The sequence below is a fragment of the Magnolia sinica genome, chromosome 7, assembly GCF_029962835.1.
Source record: "Magnolia sinica isolate HGM2019 chromosome 7, MsV1, whole genome shotgun sequence".
NCBI classification, from domain to species: Eukaryota; Viridiplantae; Streptophyta; class Magnoliopsida; order Magnoliales; family Magnoliaceae; genus Magnolia; species Magnolia sinica.
In genome coordinates this window covers 82,825,064-82,833,411 of record NC_080579.1, presented here as the reverse complement: position 1 = coordinate 82,833,411, position 8,348 = coordinate 82,825,064, and the positions used below count along the sequence as shown (strand labels likewise).

Below are 8,348 nucleotides of genomic sequence, written 5' to 3'. Positions count from 1 at the left end.
GTGATGGCTGAAAACCAACCTCTTCTACCCCAACCTAGGGTGGAGGACATTCAGGATGAGAATGAGGTGTATCAAGCACCCCCGCCTCGTACTTTACAGGATTATTTACAACCAGCGGGGCTGAATACGCCCTCATGCATGATTTTTCCTGAAAATATAGGACATATGGACATCAAGCCAGGGGTTATCCAACTCCTTCCTAAGTTCCATGGGCTTGAATCTAAAGAACCATATCTACATTTGAAAGAGTTTGATGAGATCATAGCCACTTTATATTTTCAAAATGTATCTGAGGACACAGGCAGGCTGAAACTCTTTCCTTTTTTCCTTGAAGGAGAAGGCTAAGACGTGGTTATATTCACAGCGTCCTAGATCTATTGGCACATGGAATGATATGCAAAGAGAATTTATAAAGAAAATTTTTCCACATCATAAAACGATTACCCTTAGAAAAGCAATCATGAACTTCACCCAAAAGGAGGATGAAACATTTTACCAATGTTGGGAAAGGTTCAAGGATTTGATCAGTTCATGCGCACAACACGGCTTTGAAACATGGCACATTACAAATTTTTTCTATGATGGACTGACATCTTTCATGTGCCAAATGGTCGAGACAATGTGTAATGGAGAATTCATTAATAAAAATGTTGACGAGGTATGAGATTACCTCGATAGTCTTGTTGAAAAAACACAATCATGAGACTATTACCCAGAATCGAACACCACGTCTAGGCCGACTCAATCTAAGGAGAAAAGTGGATTGTATCTCTTGAAAGAAGAGGATGATCTCAAGTATAAAGTGACTACGCTCATAAGAAAAGTTGAGGCCATGGAAGGAAAGAAGGATAAGGTTAATAAAAGTGTTTGCGGTATATGTGATTGCAACATTCATACAACTGAAAATTCTCCTATGATACCCGCCTTTCGAGAAGTGTTGAATGAACAATCCAATGCTGTAAATAATTATCAAAGACCTTTCAATGGACCAACCTCTAATACGTACAATCCTAGTTGGAAAAATCATCTAAACTTTAGTTGGAGAAATGGACAAACTGCTACCCCTCAAGGTTTCTTCAATCAAAATCCAAATCAGGGGAAACCTCAAGAAGAACTGGTCAAAATTCCATACAAGAGCTGACTCAGGCAATGCAAGACTTTATGCAAAAGATGGATTCACGTATGACGGTTATAGAAAAGGGGATGCTTCCTGCACAACCGCTCCCCAATCCCAAACCGCAATATGAGATAAGTGATCCCAGCTCTTCAAATCAAATGGGGCACGCTAAATCCATCACCACTCTTAGGAGTGGGAAGATCATTGATAAAACCCTTCCGGTTAGGCCCGAAAAGCCTTAAGAACCAGAAGAGGACAACAATAATGGATCTAGTGAGGCCCCACAAAAATTAGAACCGGAACTTCTAGAAAAGCCAATTGCTCCATTTCTCTAATGGTTGGTCGCACCAAAACCTCTCTCTAACTCTCAGGATATCCTAGAGGTGTTGAAACAAGTGAAAGTCAACATTTCTCTACTTGATGTCGTAAAACAGATACCTTCATATGCTAAATTCCTGAAAGACTTATGCACGACCAAACGATGGCAGAGTATTCAAAAGAAGATCTTCTTGACCGAGAAAGTGAGTGTCATCCTAAAGCAAGACGTGCCACAGAAATTCAAAGATCCCGGTAGCCTAACCATATCATGTGTAATCGGGAACCATCGAATTGATCATGCACTTCTTGACTTAGGAGCGAGCGTCAATCTGATTCCCTACTCGGTATACAAACAGTTAGGTTTAGGTGAATTAAAACCCACCCTAACTACACTATAACTTGCTGATCTCTCTGTTCGTGTACCAAGATGGATAATTGAGGATGTGTTGGTCCAAGTTGATAGATTTTACTACCCTGTAGATTTTATCATCCTGGACATCGAACCCATCAATAACATGAGCACTCAGAATCCCGTCATTCTTGGTCGCCCATTCCTTGCCACTTCAAATACAATTATCAATTGCAGGAATGGTGTCATGATTATGTCTTTTGGGAATATGACATTGGAGTCAAACATCTTTTTCAATAACAGCAGAAACTTAAAGGACGATGACGATTTCCACGACATTAACATGATTGACTCTTTAGTGGAAGATACGACACCTCTGACCCTCTAGAGACATGCCTAGCCCACTCTCATGATTTTGAAGATAACATGATTAGGGAGACGTGTGCCTTACTTGATACTGCACTGGTACTTGAAGTTAACCAGTGGAGGCCACAATTTGAAGGGTTGCCCCAAACTAATGTAGTGCCTCTACCGTCTAACCTCAAGCCGCCGAAGCTTGACCTAAAACCTTTGCCCTCTGATTTAAAATATGTCTGTTTGGGTCAAGATGAGACATACCCGGTGGTGATCTCTGCCCACTTGGAGAAAGAACAAGAGAGTATGCTTATATCTACTCTCATTGAGCATAAGGGAGCCCTTGGATGGACGATAGCGGACCTCAAGGGAATCGACCCCTCGATTTGTACTCACCGCATATATCTTGAGGATAATGCGAAGACCGCTCAACAATCACAACGTAGACTAAATCCAAACATGAGGGAAGTGGTTAATGCCGAGGTTCTTAAACTATTGGATGTGGGTATCATATACCCTATATCCGAGAGTTAATGGGTGAGTCCAACTCAGGTGGTTCCTAAGAAGTCCGGTATCACCATCGTAGCCAATGCCAATAATGAACTCGTACCAACAAGAGTTACTACTGGTTGGAGAATGTGCATTGACTACAGGAAGTTGAATACCGTCACGAGGAAGGACCACTTTCCTTTACCCTTCATTGATCAAATCTTGGAAAGGCTAGCTGGTCATTCCTATTACTATTTCCTTGACGGGTATTCAGGCTACAATCAAATTGAAATCGGTCTTGAGGATAAGGAAAAGACCACATTTACATGTCCCTATGACACCTTTGCCTACAGAAGGATGCCATTTGGATTATGTAATGCCCCTGCCACCTTTCGACGATGTATGATAAGTATCTTTTCTGATATGGTGGGGAAATATCTAGAGGTCTTCATGGACGATTTCTCTGTTTTCGGTTCATCTTTCAGCGAGTGCTTAGAGAGTCTTAAATGTGTGATGAAAAGATTTGAAGAAAAGAACTTGGTACTTAATTGGGAGAAGTGTCATTTCATGGTTCATAAGCGAATTGTCCTTGGACATATTATCTCGTCTAAAGGAATCGAAGTGGATAAGGCAAAATTTGATCTTATCTCTAACCTACCTCCACCCAAGGACATACGGGATGTGCGATCCTTCTTAGGACACGCTGGGTTTTACAGAAGATTCATAAAGGACTTTAGTCTCATCTCTCGTCCTTTATGTAATCTACTTCAAAAGGATGCACCATACGAGTGGACTGAGCCATGTCAGGAAGCTTTCACTAAGCTTAAGGGCATGTTGACTAGTGCACCCATCATACAACCACCCGACTGGAGCATTCCTTTTAAACTTATGTGCGACGCTTCTGATTATGCTCTTTGAGCGGTTCTAGGTCAGAGAAAAGATAAGAGGCCCTACGTCATTCATTATGCGAATATAACTTTAAATCCTGCCCAAGTGAACTACTCGACTACGGAAAAGGAACTCTTAGCCGTAGTGTTCGCCTTGGACAAATTTAGGTCCTACTTGATCGAATCTAAGATCATTATCTACACAGATCATGCGACACTTAAGTATCTTCTTTCTAAGAATGATTCTAAGCCGAGCCTGATACGATGGATCCTTCTACTCCAAGAGTTTGATTTAGAGATTAAAGATAAAAAGGGAGTAGAGAACGTAGTGGCCGACCACCTTTCTCGCCTTAATACCTCTGATTCCCTTGAGGCAACTTCTATCAATGACATGTTCCCTGATGAACAACTGTTTAAAGTCTCTCACTTACCTTGGTTTGTTGATATTGCTAATTATCTTGCCACAGGTTCCATACCGACACAGTGGACTGCACAAGATAAGAAAAAATTCTTTACCGAGGTGCGTAACTTTTTCTGGGACGATCCATATTTGTTTAAATATTGTCCAGACCAGATCCTAAGGAGATGTGTGCCAGACGATGAGCATCAGAGTGTCATCTCCTTTTGTCACTCACAGGCATGTGGTGGTCACTTTTATGTTAAAAAGACCATGGCCAAGATTTTGCAGTGTGGCTTTTATTGGCCCACTATGTTCAGGGACACTCATGAATTTTGCAAGGCTTGTGAGCGTTGTCAGAAATTAGGAGCATTGTCCCGTCGAAACATGATGCCTTTGAATCCCATTCTTATCATCAAGGCATTTGATTGCTGGACCATTCCTCTAATCTTTTGGAAATCTATATATTTTGCTCGCTGTAGACTATGTCACTAAATGGGTTGAAGCGATTCCGTGTCAGAGCAATGACCATCGCACGGTCATTAAATTCTTAAAAGAGAACATCCTTTTCCGATTCGAAACGCCTCGAGCTATCATTAGTGATGGGGGCTTACACTTTTATAATAGGTCATTTGAGAGTTTAATGAAGAAATACGATATCTCTCATAAGGTGAGCACCCCATATTACCCACAGACAAGTGGGCAAGTTGAGATTTTCAACAGGGAGAACAAACACATTTTGGAGAAAACAGTTAACCCTGACTGCAAGGATTAGTCAATCCAATTGACTGATGCCTTCTAGGCTTACCGTACTGCGTTTAAAACCCCTATTGGAATGTCTCTCTTTAGACTTATCTATGGGAAGGCTTGCCACTTGCCCGTGGAGTTGGAACATAGAGCCTACTGGGCAATAAAAAAATTGAATTTCAATCCGGACAACGCTGGCTCGCTACACAAACTTCAGTTGAATGAACTCGAAGAAATCCGGAACGATGCATACGAGAACTCGAGAATTTATAAGGAAAGAGTGAAGGCGTTTCATGACCAACGCATTCTACGGAAATCATTCACACTTGGTCAGAAAGTTCTTTTATATAATTCTCGATTCCATCTCTTTTCAGGTAAGCTTCGATTTGGTTGGACTGGCCCTTATATTGTGGTCACTGCGTATCCTCGTAGGGCCGTTGAGATAAGAGATCCTGACAATGGCAAGGAGTTTAAAGTAAATGGACATCGCTTAAAGCCATTTGTTGAGAAAGTTGATTCAAAGGACATGTTCATACCTCTGATTGATCCTTTTTACCAGGATTGATCTCCTACTCTGATGGAGGTATAGGTAAGTTTTCTGCTTTCATAGGACTAGGGTAGTTTATTTTATACTACTTTAGGATAGATGTTAAACTTAGCGCTCTTGGGAGGCAACCCAGCTTTTCATTCTATTTCATTTTCCTAGTTAGTTAGTTCAATGTTTATGGGTAACATTGCTGCAAACCCTCACGAGACTACAACTCGTCCACTAGGGGAACCTAGGGGTTTAAAGGCTTGTTGCATACGCTAAATGCAATCGAGAGTACCTGCGAAAGTGGTGTAAGTAGGATCTTCTTTTTGTGATTTTATTTTTGTTATTTTGTTTTTGTTGATTTCTCTCTTGTGCTAACTTGGTTTTACATTGATATTTTCGAGAAAGCCTCTTGATTCTCTGTTTAGGTACTATCTTTCCATCACTCCTCTTTTATTTTCGTTGTCCCATGTGCATTGCATGATTATTTCTATTACATTGAGGATAATGTAGATTTTAGGTTGGGAGTGGGAAATTAGGTTACCTAATCAGTGTTTTCTTGGTCTTGAGCAGAAATTGTGAAAATTTTTAAATTTTCTGGAAATTGTTGTGAATTCGAAGTGATTTTGATGGCCATCTTTGATTCAGAATTATAAGATGCGTAATGTTGGATTTATGATTCTTAGATTCAGTTATCTATTATATTAGATTTCACAATTAAGTTTGAATTGTTAATCCAGAATTAGAAGTTGTAAATATTGATTGAGTCATGATTTCACATGTCACATCTCGCTTACACATTGAGGCTTCAGTTCGATATTGAAGGATTAACTTGGTACTCACTAAGCATGTAAGGTACCGGCCTGAGAAAATTGAAAGGATTGGGCAAATAATCTTCACCATAGGTTTGCTCCCTATAGGTAAAGGATCGATTTCCCAAGGTAGTCATTCAGAACGGGGTGGGCAATGGTCTTCACCATAAGTTTGCTCCCTATAGGTGAAGATTTGATTCTTACCCTTGGCATTATTTTAAATAAATAAATAAATAAATAAGAAATCAAAGGTCGGTTAATGAAAAGATGATCTGTGAGGTAAGTTTTGGTTGTCATGAATTCTCTTATTAGTTACCAATAATATCATGGAAATTGACAACTGGATCTCTTAATGATGGTAAGTCGAGATTACACTATACACCCATGGAACTCAATGTTTAGAATTTTTCTAATGGATGGATTAATGCTTTAAACTTGACGATAAAGTTTACCATGCGTTTGAGTCTAAGAGAGAGTAATGCTAACAATCATGAATCTTAGACTTCTAGTATCTAGATTGTTTTCTAAAAATCACTCGAGTTCATAAAAATTGTCCTGTAATTCTCAACTTATTTTTCGCATACCTTGCTCGGGACTAGCAAGATGCTGGTTGGGGGTTGTGTTGAGGGTCAAATATTGCATATCAAACTCCAGTTATTGCTTGGATTTACGAACATGGTACTGTTTAATGACTCGATTTAATCGTGTTTGTGATATAGGGTGTATTTACGAGCTTGGACTGAAAAAGGGTACTTAAAGCATGGATTTAATACTCTGATGATACTAAAAACAAGGGATGGACCCCAAGGGACCAAGATCGATGGACTTACATGCCAGAGAACTGAGAAAATCAAGAAACTGAAGCTCAAGTGGCCCGAAAATCGTCCAGACTACAAGATCACAAGGTTTCCACCATTCTGTTTGGCTCGAAACTACATAGATGACCTAAGAACCCTGAATTAACCGTACACGTCAACTTTCAGCCCTTGGATATCTATGGAAGTGGCCCAACTGATAAATCAACCTATAAACCATCGATTTTGGGCTCACCTGATCTCTAGATATACCTCAATTTCAGTATTAACCCCTTAAATTAAATCAAAAAGAGGATGGACAGATCAGATTTCTCACATGCATCAAGCTGGGACCCACTGTGCATACGTGGGAGTGCACATTGGCTGTGCACTCGCAGTGCACCGAGCAAAAGAAAAAGGTCAACTTGTGTTTGACCACAAGTTTCCGCCCGCAACAGAGTCCTCCTCTGTTTACAACAGATGAACAAGCTGTCCGTCTGAGATCATCCTATTGGCCACAATATTTTTTATGTCTCTATGTTGAGAAAATGTGGGTCAGAAATCGTTCCTGTTATTGATTGGCAACTACTGGAGATTCGTGAGGACACTTTTTACATTGAGCAGCCAGTTCGTATCCTTAATCGGAAGGAGCAAGTCCTCTGAACCAAGGTCATTCCCTTGGTGAAGGTGTAGTGGGGTCACCATTCTGTTTATGAGGCGTCTTGGGAGCATGAGGCCAAGATTCGAGAGTGTTATCCCCATCTCTTTGATGATTGACTATATTTTGTATCTTATATGCTGTCTCTGATTTTATATGATGTTATGATTCCTCTTTCCTTATGAATTATGTTTAATTGTGATGTTACTGTAAATTTTGAGGACAAAATATTTATTAAGAGGGTAGAGATGTAAGGCCTGTATCCTAGTTCGTACTGTTCCTCAAACTTTCGCTATCCTCATCATCGAATTTCGACAACCCATGACCTATAATCGGCGTTTGCGCGCGACCCTAAGTCACATCCCTTATATCTGACTTGACTTGACTCGAGACTTGTACCCTTGCAATCGCGCCATTGCCACAGTCCGAGGCCACATCTCGCACGCCGATGCAATACCCAAGTTAGGAGTTATGGGCCCACATTTATTTTGAGAAAAACGTCTCACATTACAAATCCCAAGAGAATCCTACCATCCATCACATCAATCAATCAAAGTACAACCCATTTCTAACCCATCCCTCTCTCACCAATAAGGCATGACAACCCATACCTCTCTCATCCAAAGTCAACTCTCTCTCTCTCTCTCTCTCCACCCATCCGTTCCTTACACCCTTCACCCTTCACTCAACCCATTACCCATCACCTCTCTCTTACAACACCTTCTCTCTCTCATTTCTCAATTCATTTCCCAAGCAACCCAAGGGAGGTGATAGTCCAAGCTTTCTAAGAGAGAAAAAGAGAGAACCCTAAGTGTGGCCTAGTCCCTACCACCCAATCTCTTATCCTAGCCATCCATACTTCATCATCCTCCATCAAAATCAAAACTTAGGAGC

General features: G+C 40.6%; 1 non-coding gene across 1 annotated transcript; it reads right to left on the bottom strand.

Annotated features, from left to right (window-relative positions):
* Positions 1-442: 442 nt before the first annotated feature.
* LOC131252373 (small nucleolar RNA R71) lies at positions 443-549 on the bottom strand. The gene has a single exon (XR_009174397.1). It is a non-coding gene; the product is annotated as a small nucleolar RNA R71 (small nucleolar RNA).
* Positions 550-8,348: the final 7,799 nt, after the last annotated feature.